Source organism: Chrysemys picta, chromosome 2 (assembly GCF_011386835.1).
Source record: "Chrysemys picta bellii isolate R12L10 chromosome 2, ASM1138683v2, whole genome shotgun sequence".
NCBI lineage: Eukaryota > Metazoa > Chordata > Testudines > Emydidae > Chrysemys > Chrysemys picta.
In genome coordinates, this window is record NC_088792.1 from 93,364,245 (window position 1) to 93,377,445 (window position 13,201).

General features: G+C 38.1%; 1 protein-coding gene and 1 long non-coding RNA gene across 5 annotated transcripts in view; one reads left to right on the forward strand and one right to left on the reverse strand.

Moving 5' to 3' along the window:
* Positions 1-13,201, forward strand: part of SEPTIN7 (septin 7) — a 130,273-nt gene that overhangs the window by 43,542 nt on the left and 73,530 nt on the right. The gene's annotated exons all lie outside the window — the stretch shown is intronic.
* The window catches only part of LOC135981959 (uncharacterized), a 59,156-nt gene that overhangs the window by 33,242 nt on the left and 12,713 nt on the right, over positions 1-13,201 (reverse strand). Inside the window, exon 2 of the long non-coding RNA XR_010599181.1 lies at positions 10,007-10,294. This is a non-coding gene — a long non-coding RNA (uncharacterized LOC135981959). The remainder of the gene's footprint in view (positions 1-10,006; positions 10,295-13,201) is intronic.

A 13,201-nucleotide genomic window follows, 5' to 3' on the forward strand; every position in this document is an offset into this window, starting at 1 on the left:
TTTTATCTATAAAATTGTAGTTTGAACATCAGCAAAGTTACTTTACAGTACCTGCTGTCTTCAGTGCAGTAGTTTATACTGTACCACTTTCCCATATGTAAGTATATGCTTTTCTACATGGTCTTCCTGAGCTAGCTCACTAATGAATCGTTCAGTGAACTCTTAGATGAGGATGTGTTGTCTATACTGGTTGCTACTGAACACACAATGTGCTTTTAGTTGCTATGATAAAACTATTTGAATCTGGCATCAGTTCCTTTTGGATACATGGTTACAGATGCTTTATTTCAGTGTCAGTTAAAAATGTCAACAGCCACAATGTCTTTTTGATCCACATTTGGCTAATGAATAGTTGAGGCATTTCATACTGTACAGCTCCATGACTAAAGGCCAGGCATTCTTTCCAAACTGTTTTTTAAAGATTTTTTTCACCTTTCTCTTTTTCAAAACTGAACAACTTACCAGTAACTAGATATTATTGTCTGTCTGTGCTATAATGGAAACCCATTCCCCATCTGTGACAGACTAACCACATTGTTTCAAGCATCAGTGGGAGGTACTCAGATACCAAATTGATTAATCTTGAATACTGTGTGCAGATGTGATCGCCCCATCTCAAAAAAGATATATTGGAATTGGGAAAGATTCAGAAAAGGCCAACAAAAATTATTAGGGGTATGAAATGGCTTCCTTATGAGGAGAGAGTAATAAGACTGGGACTTTTCAGCTTGCAAAAGAGATTGCTAAGGGGAGATATGATTGAGGTCTATAAAATCATGACTGGTGTAGAGAAAGTAGATAAGGAAGTGTTTACTATTTCTCATAACACAAGAACTTGGGGTCACCAAATTAAATTAATAGGCAGCAGGTTTAAAACAAATAAAAGGAGTTATTTCTTCACACAATGCACAGTCAACCTGCGGAACGTCTTGCCAGAGGATGTTGTGAAGGCCAAGACCATAACAGAACTAGACCAAAAAAGAGCTAGATATGTTCATGGAGGATAGGTCCATCAATGGCTATTAGCCAGGATGGGCAGGAATGGCGCCCCTAGCCTCTGTTTGCCAGAAGCTGGGAATGAGCGACAGGGGATGGATCGCTTGATTACCTGTTCTGTTCATTCCCTCTGGGGCACCTGGCACTGGCCACTGTCGGAAGACAGGATACTGGGCTAGATGGATCTTTGGTCTGACCCAGTAGGGCCATTCTTATGTTCTCAATGCAGTATCCCTGCTTGAGAACCACCAGGATATGTGTACCCCTGGGGGTACGCAGAGGTCTTCCAGGGGGGTACGTCAACTCCTCTAGATAAATTAACCTGGGTGTTGTGACCCCCCCCAAGAGGGTTGCAAGTGCAGGGCTGGCATTAGGGGGTGGCAAGCAGGGCAGTTGCCCAGGGCCCCACAAAGCTAAGTTACAAGCTTCAACCGTGGGGCTTGGGCTTCAGATTCCTGAAAGGGGTACAGTAGTCTGGAAAGTGTGAGAACCACTAGTCTATAAACAACATACATCTTAAAGCATATGCTTAACCAGTAGGTATCTTTTATTGGTTTATTTTCAGTTGGTGCCATTTGCTGGCTGGTTGCACACCAGAAGCATTCTTGTGCTGCTTGTTCCTATTTTGCCAAACTCCAGTCTGATTTTTGCTTTCACATTTTACCCACAAACATTCATGGGTCTGAAATCATATTTTGTAGAGTCACATTTGTTAAAGGGCTAGGAAACAAGCTTGTTGCAGATTTGATAGAAACTTTATATCCCCTTGCAGTGTCAAGGAATGTTAATAAACAAAATTGCATACTTAGAATAGATTATTCTGTATCCTGGTTTGATATTCATGGAGGGACTGTTTGTGGTCCAACCTTTCCATTGTAGTAAAGCCACGTTGACCTCTTAAATACGACCTGTGCCTCTGATTCAGTAAACAGAAGCTTCTCCCCTGTGTAATGTTGGCAATGCACATTGATCTAAATTGTGAATCCATTCAATGCCCTTGTTGAATATCACTCATCTGCCCTGCTTTCTCTTCTCCCCTACATAGCCTAACTCAAATAGAAAGAAACTAATATCGCTATCTTGGTGTCCCTTCAATATGCTGCAGGAATGTGAATTTTTCTCATTTCAGTGCTTCTGGATAGTCTGCTCAATATATGGGAGTTTGAGCATAAATATTGGGACCTCAGACTTCCTACTGTAATCTAATATCTACATTAAGAAGTATCCCAGATAGGTCCTTGGAAATTATATAAGTTTTTAGTCTTAAATAATTTTTTAGAAGAATATGCATGTCACCTTTTAATTTGTTTAGTAATTTTTCCATTTCCCTTCATGACCCCCCTCAGTCTCTTTGCTTACATTCTGCAGAGGGAGAAAACATTCTCTCAGAACATGCAGATTTCCCAGCAATTGGGAAGAGTCCTTGCTCCAGTCTTGCTAAAGCTGCTGGCTGCTTCCTTGGTTTTCTCCACATCTCCTTTCTCCACATTTTTCCATGTTCATCTCTTGCTGACTTACCCCTTGGCCCATCTTCTTTGCGGCAGATAATTCTGCTACACTTGTATCCTTGACAGTTCTTTTTAAAAAGAATTCTTGCAAATATCTCCTGACTCATCCCTTGATAAATAGGAGTGTGTATATACATTTTATTGGGTGAAGTTACTCCACGTGTAATAGTGTCTTAATTTTAGATTGCTGGAAACAAGACTTGTAATAATTTGTGAGCTTGAATGTAACAAGTCAGTTTGGGTTCTTTTGATGAGTTTAAAGTTTAGCCTTCCGCCTTACTTTGACAATATTTTATGGGCCAAATTCAGTTGCTGTATGTCAGCATAGCTCCAAAGGAGTCACTAACACTATTCCTATTTATATAATTAAGGATCTGACCCTAAATATCCATCTGTGATTTTGATAAAATTGTGCTGTGAAGCACATGACCGAATGTTCTTTGCAAGGATATTAGAGAGACAATATGGGTGCGGGAATATCTGGTATTGGACCCACTTCTGGTGACGAAAGACAAGCTTTCGAGTTATACAGAGGTAGTCTTCAGGTCTGAGGAAAGGAAAAGTACCTTCCGAGGTGTAGCTTAAAAGCATGTCTCTTTCAACAACAGAAGTTGTCCCAGTAAAAGATGTTACCTCACCCACCTTCTCTCATCATGGGACCAACACAGCTGCAGCAACACTGCAGACTTCTGAAGAGTCTGTCCTTGTGAAGAGTGGGAAAAAAGTGTAGGACCTGGGACAATTTATTAAACCATCAGAACTTTTCAGAAAAAGAAATGACACAAATTATAGGATAGAATTAAACTAGTAAAACACAAAGTGTGGTAAGTCATTTTAAGATCATGTGCTAGTCATAGCAGGTTCACTTGCACGCTTGTGGTTTTTACTTCCGTGTGCACATGTAACAGGGCTGTGTTTCATGTCAGGTGACAACCTGCTTATTTGAAAAGAATCTGAAGCATTCCCAGATATCCACTCTCTCTAATTGTGAACTGAAATGCTTTTAAAAAATAGTTGCAATCTCCAATCATTAAATGAATACATGGGTAGACAGGAATGTTTTAAATTTTTTGTGTACCAACACTGGAGTTCAGACTCTTTCTAGTCCTGACGACATGAACTTCAACACAGTTCTTTTTTTTAAAAGACTATTTTGAAAACATTCACAGACACGCTTATAGAACAAGACTAGAAAGCTGAATAAGACACTACCAAATACCACTTTCAAGTGGTAAACTGTCAAATAACCAGTGTTCAAAGTATTTCAGCTGCAGTACAGACACTTCACCTCTCTAGAGAAGAGAGATAAGAATGAAGTTTGTAAGGCGCAATGAAAAACTACCTGAAATAAGAAGGGGGTTGGTTTGGACTCAGAGTATCAATGGTGACTTGCATCAAACTAGCCAAGTGTTCAGGTCAAGCAGTGTTCAGGTCAAGTGGCTTTTGTTGTAATGATAAACTTGATAGCGAACAATGTGTATTAGAAAAGTGTAGTTGACCTTTCAGTAACCTGGTTTGTTCTAATTTTCAGAAAAGTAATAAAGGCACAAGATATTCAGGATTGAAATTTACAACGGTCTTCAACAGGCCTGGAATAGCAAAATAGTTTGTTGCTCTAAGCTTGGACAACCCACATACAGGTTCTGACTTATTTTTCCCCCCAGTCAAATTTGTCATTATTAGGTGTCATCATTTCATTGGTCCTGAGTATGTGACCAGACTTTTAAATTCTCAGAACAGTCTATAATCCTGGGATGAATAGGGTGATCACAGGAATATTCTGGGGTCTTCTCCAGAAAGATTTAAGGGATTCTGATTTAAGGTTTGGTCGGTCAGCTTCGTTCACATGTAAATCTGAGGCCTGGAGAGGATAAGAGTAATGAATTGAAAATAACTTCTAACCTTATTTACAGGTTTCAGAGTAGTAGCCTTGTTAGTCTGTATCCGCAAAAAGAATAGGAGTACTTGTGGCACCTTAGAGACTAACAAATTTATTGTAGCATAAGCTTTCATGGATTACAGCTCACTTCATCGGATGCATGTAGTGGAAAATACAGAAGGAAGATAGACACACACAGACATACACAACATGAAACAATGGATGTTACCATACACATTATAAGGAGAGTGATCAGTTAAGGTGAGCTGTTGTCAGCGGGAGAGAAAAATAACTGTTTGTAGTGGTAATGAAAATGGCCCATTTCCAGCACTTGACAAGGAGATAAGGAACTCTGTGTGTGTGTGTGTGTGTGTGTGTGTGGCGGGGGGGGGGGGGGAGAGATCGTGTAGGTGTTTGTCTCTGTCTGAGGGGTTGGAGCAAATGCGATTGTATCGTAGAGCTTGGCTGTAGACAATGGATCGAGTGGTGTGGTCTGGATGAAAGCTGGAGGCATGTAGGTAAGTATAGCGGTCAGTAGGCAGTCCAGATTTGGCCTGTGGTCCACCTATTGACTAGCCCTGACCTAAAGTGTTAAGAATTTCCATTGTATTCCATTTTTCTGTAAATTGTTTTATATAATATAAAAAAATCTTCCTTCTGTATTTTCCACTACATTCATCCGATGAAGTGAGCTGTAACCCACGAAAGCTTATGCTACAATCAATTTGTTAGTCTCTAAGGTGCCACATGTACTCTTATTTACAGGTTTTTCCCATTCTGAGTTGCGATTAGAACTGATCACACTCTTCAGCACAGGATTATTTATTATGAGATTTTTAAAATCCTGAATTTGACTCGAAAGTCAGTGCTTTTTCACCCTTCTACTAGTTTTACAGAACTGAACCAGTCAGTTGAAGCACGTTTCCTGTTACTCACATCTCTTATCTTTGTCAGTATATTCCTGATTCAGCAGTTGCATTTGATGTTTGTAGCTGTGGACCTGTTCTTCCAGAAGACATTAAGCAGCCTACTCCCAATGCCCTTTGACCACTTTAGCTATTATCATGAAGTATAAACAGCAGACTTGAAAGTCAAAAGTTTTCATTGGCCATTATGATAGATCCTACAAATAAGGATTTGAAGAGGAACTTTAAGTTGAGTTTGCTTTTTAAAATCTTCACTGAGACTGTCACTTTAGTTTGTTTTATTTTTTTTAATGCCACCTATCCTTTATCTTAGTGTATATTTTCCTCCTCTCCTCAGCTCATCAACTTATACACTGTAATGAAACTCTTTTTAAGGAGACTTCATTGTTAAGCTTCTAAGGCTTGGTCTACACTTCCAACTTAAGTTGATATAACTGTCGCTCGGGTGTGGAAAATCCATACTCCTGAGTGATACAGGTATATTGACCTACCACCTCTGTAGACAGTGTTATGTCAACGGGAGGGCTTCTCCCATTGACATAGCTCCCCTGCCCCTTGGGGAAGTGCTCCCATTAGCATGGGTAGGGTCTTCACTAAGTGCTACAATAGCACTGCTGCAGTGGTGTAAGTGTAGACAAGCCCTTAGAATCATAGTGGCAAAACATAATCTCAGAACATCTCCAGATTTACCTAAAACAGGGATAGTCAATTGTTTTTTGTTAAGGTCCAAATTTCTTGGTCAATGTATAGTCAAGGTCCAGACTCCAGAGAAACATTTTTTATACTGCAATATCAATAATTGTAAGTAAATAAAAAATTTCCTGGTCTATTCAAAAGCATCTGGCAGTCCAGATTTGGCCTGTGGTCCACCTATTGACTAGCCCTGACCTAAAGTGTTAAGAATTTCCATTGTATTCCATTTTTCTGTAAATTGTTTTATCTTGTGACTAACTTCTCTTCCCTTTCCAGAGCTCACAGCTCTGAATTATGAAGTTTGTCTATTGACCCATCAAATTTGGTGATTATTCATCATTCTGAAAGTCCCAAGGACAATTCACGTAGTATGATATTCTCTATATTGAAAGAAATACAGCTTGAAACAAAGTGCTAACCACGGAGTATAAAACGTTGCCATCTAACACAATTTAGTAAATGCAGAACTCAGTCTAGAAACACAACTTGTGTCCTGCCACAGTGATTTGTGGGGTGTCCAGACCAGCACATACAAATGTTAGCTAACTTAAAGTAACTGACGGTCAACTAAAGTAAACCTACCGTAGACAGAGATGCTTACTATAGTCTGTCTCATCTCTATTCTCCTCCTGCCTCTTGCAGATGGGTAGAATACAAATGGAAAACTATTGTCACATGGCAGTCTCAAAATAATAATTGCAAAATGCTCAAGGAAACACTATGATAAAGGGACTCACGTCTTGGGAATGTCCAAGACTGTTAAACTTCTGGACTGAAACAGAATTATTTCAAGGATATGTTCTTTCTCTTTTCTCCCTCCCCAGGGTAGAGAAATGTTCTGATTAGCTGAAGTTGAACAAAAATATCAGTGTTCTAGCAGCCAGTTGATGGATTTCATCAATACATTTGACTAGAATTCAAAATTTCATTTACTACTTACCATGCACATTACATCCATTATTAATTTTTCCTTCATTATTAGATTAACTGATTCATTTGATTAAAGATGGACCAAGTGGGGTGAACTGGTTGAAAATAACTCATGAATATAGTTCATTAGGCTGTGCTTCTGTAATGTGTAACTTTTATGTGGTTGAATTTAATTTCTCTTTTTACTGCTCACTGTATGTATTCACAATGTCAACAGTTGTGTATCTTTAATGAAGTTAAAAATAGCTGTGCATATGGTGAACCCACAAAAGCAAAGAAATTTGGAGTTGAGGCTAAAATCTGGTCTGATAATCCAGTCTTAAATTGTCACAGTTCTTCCTACTTAGTACAGGGATCTGTGTATGTGATCCTGTGTACCATATGTGCTATTGCATTGTCGTGTGAATTAAGGATGGTGTCTGGTAAGGTTTTTATCCTCAACTCTGTCATCTGACATAAGCCCTCAGAAGCAATTAAATTCAAATGTTAAGATAATTGAGGAGAGTTGGCTCAAGTGGGCATTTTGCAACTGTTGATAAGCATACTTCAAAAAAACCCCGGATTCTTAAGGCTTAAATTGTAACTTACTAGAAAACTAATTTTAGAAGTACATGTAATAGAAAGTTGTAAAGTGTCTGCATAATCATAGTTGTTTAGAGTAATTATAATGCATCTTATACCACTGTAAATTAGAGAAGATGAAGAAATCTAAAACACAGAAAGCCATGTAACCAATTTGCTTCTAACAGTAAGCCAACTCTGCCACAACAGCTTTGCATATACTGGCTAGACAAAGTGTTGATGCATCTTTTTAAAGATCTGTATTTATACGACTTTTTGCTAGAAAGATACTTAAGTTATCTGCGGAGTTTGTTAGAAGTAAGATAGTCTTAAAGCCTGTTTAAAATGTTATTGCAACTACTCTTGAAAGCATATGTGCTTATCAGTGTGTTTTGAGATGGGGTAGATGTGACTATCCTGCATACTGTATCTGGGGAAAAAAATGAAATCCTATTTTTTAGCTATATCTACTTAATTGATTAATAGCTAAAGTAACATTGAAGAGAGGGAGGAATGCTAGAAAAACAGCAGCACTCCTGATGCTCATCTTGTAGCGTCAATGCATCTTTGCATATTGGTGCCAATCTGCAGAGGTGTGACATTTTCATACGCATTATTACTACTTTAACAGAAGGTACAGGGTGTGTCAGATGTGCCTAAGAACTCTAGCAAAAAATTTGGAATTAATAGTATGTTTCCTGTACAGTGTTTTTATACCAGTTCAAGAGCCTTTATTTTGAACTTTCATATGTTGAATACAGGAATCAAAAGGAAAATCCAAGTAGAGAGGTAGGCAGGGCAAATGAGTGAGACATCTAGCGGAATTGAAGAAATCGAAACCTAGAAAAAGAGAATGCTATGGAAAGGGAAGTGGCATTAAAAATAGAAAATATAAATAAGGAAAGTCCAGAAATCCAGGGGAGGACCAACTTTAAGGTTATAAAACAGTAATATAAACTTGTGAATAGCTGAACTAATTAGGGCAGTGTGCTCCTAGGCAGCTTCCATTGTGTATCCCTGTGCTCCAGAGATGATGTACTACCGTTAGTGGCTTTTCTGGATAACTCAACAAGCAGTAAACTTTGATTTACATCTATTTTAATCATGTTTTGCATTCAGCTGGTCTAATTATTTTTCTAAACAAAGGTTGATTTTTCACTGGTTGGTAACCATTAATGCATGATGATTTGCAACCAAATATAGCCTTTGCACTAAATCTGGTGCTTTTTTGCTAACTAGAAGAATACATTTATGCACATTTAAGCAATTTATTTAACTTACATTTATTCAGTTTTTTACTTTGTTAGTGATAGTGAATGATGCATTTCTTAAATTACTGATTTTTTTATTTGTGTAAAGTTATAATTGGGTGGATAGTCAGACAGTTAAAACAATCACAAAAAGCATTTTAGTTATTAAATGGCAATTTTTTTGGACACAAATATGTTTATCAATATTTTACATTTAAATCTTATTTTAAATTATGGAAACATCTGTAATTAAGGCTACAATTTAGTCACGGGTATTTTTAGTAAAAGTCACAGACCGGTCATGGGCAGTAACCAGAAAGTCTAAGGAAGTGACCTGTCCATCACTTTTATTAAAAATACCCCTAACTAAATCTTACCGGGGGGGAGGTGGAGGGGGAGGAACGGTGCTCCAGTGGACACTGCAACTCGTGTGTGTGTGTGTGTCCGTCCCTAGGTCCTGCCACCACTGCTGCTCCCAGGGGGGGTCCGGGGCCCCGCCACCATTCCTGGACCACTGCTCTGGGGCAGTGCCCGGGACCAGTTGCTTGGGGCCACCCTAGCTGCTGGGGCGGCCCTGGGGTTAGCCGCTGTAGCTACAGAAGTCACAGAGGTCCTGGAAAGTCATGGAATTCGTGACCTCCTTGAAAGATTCGCAGCCTTATCTGTAATAGTGAATGGATTATTTCTGGCCACAGTGGTCCTCAAGATTTTAAAACTAGTAGATCTCATCCTCTCACACCTAGCTTTTATTCATAGATTTTCTGCTTGTTCAGCTCCCCATTGGCTTCTTAACTTTGAATGAATTAGTCATTAAACTAATAGTTGAATAAACTGAAATGAAGAAAATATTCTCTATATATATGCAGAAGAGGCTACTGCTATCAAAATCAGGTTCAGCACTTCAACAAATTCTGGTTCCAGGTGCTTAGCCAGTGACATCCACCAGTTCAGTGGTTTGACTTTAAAACTTCGCAACAAATATACACTGTTAAATATTTTATTCTTTAATTTAAAAGTGTCTAAAAGATGAGTAAGTTTAGGGCTTAACATAATTGTCATAATTTCAGTTTTAATTTTAAATAGAATTAATATTTAAAAATTAAACCTATTTTTAATTTAAATAAACTGATTTTAAATCGTTTTGACCAGTGCTTGCCTAAAACTTGGTACAGTGTAAAAAACTGGTACTAAATGGGTTGAAATTGGATTTTTTTATTTCGTAAGTACATTGTAAAGGAATGTTTTCACATGAATGGTACTAACTTGAGTACTCTAATGTTTTGTACTGTTCACATAGTAGGTGTGTTCAACCAAATTGATACTTTTTCTAGTACAGACCACATTTTATGTTGGCTATTTCATGGACCCCTGTTTTCCTCATAATATAACATCTGTTTTGTAATTACATCAGCATTTCTGTGGAAGAGTAGTAAAATTATAATTTTTTTTAATGATTTGGTAGCTGTAAATAAGAAGCTGTCATTACATGACCAAACAGCTCTCCATGGGTCCTCAGTAACTGTGCCATAGATCAGTTTGAAAATCTCCAGGCTAGCTCATTTAATTTTGTTTTCTTGAAGCTTACTTGACACATACTTTGTATTACATTTACACCATTTCTTTATTGCTCATGGACACACACGATTTTTGTCCAGTGTACCTATTTATTGCAAGAGGAAAAAATATTGTTTGCTGTAGTCTGGTACTTGTGTGAATCCTGAACTTGTGCCAAAAAAGCACAGCTAGACTGAGGTACCAGCAAAAGGGTATTTTGACTTTTGTAATCTAAATATCTCATGAATTACCTGGACTAGAAATAATTTACACCATATGAAAACTGGGACTTCATTAGCTGTTTGAGATGTTGGACTTTAGTAATTTCATTATTATGTAGCTTTCTCTTGACTATGTGGAATTTCTGACATGTCAATTTTCCTCTCAAGAAATTCTAGAGGTATAAGCTTGGACTCAAAACTTTCAAATAGCACAAGACATGTTCCAACTCTAATTGTTTGTAAAGAATGCTAAAATATTCCTAAACCAACAAGCTGGAAAATATCAATGTGTTTGAGGGTTTTGGGGGGCTTGGGATTTTTTTTCTTGTTTTTTTTTTTTTTTTTTTTGACAACTAGTCTCAAGGGCTCCAAGTAAATCAGAAACCTAGCCAGGTACATGGGTGGATTGAATTAAAACAGTGATTTTAATCATGTTTTAAATGAGCAAGCAGAAAACTTTGGTTTAAATGGTCTACTTTAACTTTCTTTTGCATTTGTACTTTTTAGTTATTTCCCTAAAGCAGTGGTTCTCAACCAGGGGTCCCGGGCCTCCCGTGGGGGCTGCGAGCGCGTTTCTGGGGGTCCGCCAAGCATGGCTGGCATTAGACTTGCTAGGGTCCAGGGCAGAAAGTAGAAGTCCCACCACATGGGACTGCAGCCCGGGGCCCCAAACCCCACCACCCAGGGCCTGAGCAACTTAGCTTTGCAGGGCCCCCTATGGTCTGAGGGGCCCTGGGCAATTGCCCTGCTTGCTACCCCCTAACACTGGCCCTGGTTTTTATATGCAGAAAAACAGTTGTTGTGGCACAGGTGGGCTGTGGAGTTTCTATAGCATGTCGGGGGGGCCTCAGAAAGAAAAAGGCTGAGAACTCCCGCCCTAAAGAAAGGTTGATACTCATTGGTTGATATAAGTTGGTACTGCTTGTTGATAACCAGGAAGATACATTATCACTACACATTTATTTAAGCAATTGTAGCCTATCGTACACTGGTCAAATTCTTAATTTTTACGTTTAGAAAATGATGAATGATGCTTTTCTTCAGTAAATTAATTTTTTACCCATGATTGTGTGAAACAGCATTTGGATGAAAATTGGACTTCAATTAATGCACAAACAACAAATAACAAATTAAATAAAGCTACCTTAAATGTGCTGGATACTTTTTTTTTTCTTGTGTAAGTAGCAATATGTTTTGCATTTAAAAATAATTGAAGTATTATCTGTAGTTAGTGAATTGAACTGATTGTTTCTGGTCACTATAATCTTCAAGATTTTACAAGAAGTAGATCTCATCTTTGCACCTCATTTTTATTGATAGATAGAAGCAGGAAAGCTCTTCCTTTTCCAACTCCTAGTTGGTTTCTTAACTTTGAATGAAAATCATTGAACTGAACCAGTTGAATAAACATATGAAGAAAATATTTTCTTTACCTGCAGAAGAGGCTACTGCTGTCCAAAAGCTGGTTTAACCCTTCAGCAAACTCCTGCTTTCACATGGTTTGTTGGTTAATGACTTCCCACTAGTTCAGTGGTTTGACTTTCTTTAAAACTTTGGCAGCAAACATGTACTGCTTGAATATTATGTAATTTAACTGATTTTAATAAATTATAGTAAACTTAAGTCTTAACATGAATTGTCATACTTTAAAATTTAATTTTAAATAGCTTTATTTTAAAGCAAGATGTAGTAACTGATTTAAATAAATCCAGATTTATTTTTTTAATTCTGTTTATCCACCCTGGCCAGGAAAGACATGGACACTGGAGCCACTGAATAGGTTCCTAATAAGAATATTTGCAGCTGGAACGGCTTGACTTTACATTTGGCAGTAGCGGCTTTGTCTTCCATAGTCTGTAGTTAATTCTTAACCTTCTGGTGATTAGAAATCTGCTGCAACTCCCAAGCCTTTGGTTGGGTCCAGTGGTAGGAAGGAAACTATTGAAGGGACAAGTTAGAGGTATGCTCTAGAAAAGTTTTTTTTGGGAGGAGGAAATAGAAGAGAAAATAAGGGTGGACCCTAATGGAAGAGGGAGCATGGGGAGAGGAGACTCTGGGAGAAAAATAATGATCTTACTGGGAAAAGGAGTGAAGACAGACAAAGTTACAAAGGCAAAGGATAAAGTATCTTGGTCAAATACATCACAAATATATTTTACAGATATTTATAAACTTTACTCAAGACTAATATTGGTTGAACACCACAAAACAATCAGCAAATATATTACGTTAATAGCAGAATTTGTCAAATATATTCAACCAGTACTTTTCTGTAATTTGACCAGCCTTATGAAGTAGCATTTTAAAAAAAAGTGTTAAATAAAAAGCTGATGTGCAATAAATAGTTGCAATTTAAAGAAATGAGGTAGTACAGCAAGGGGTCGTGGCTTAGGGGTGGGGTGAAAAGGAGGTGTAGCAGCTCTGATAGCACTGGTGTTTTTATTCCTTGCTAGCTGGAGTTAGTCCTTAGGCTAGTAAAGAACTGGTTAAATTTTCCAGCCTTGAAATCTTTATAAACTAACTCACTGAACCAAAACAATAGATGCACTAGTGCAGGGGTGTGACAATGCGGTTCTGGCGGAACCCAACTGAGAGTGCCAACTCAGGACAAATTGCTCAAATAGGGCAGTTACAGCCCAAGGCTGGGGTTTTTCCACCTCTAAGGCAAACCAAACCAGCCCGA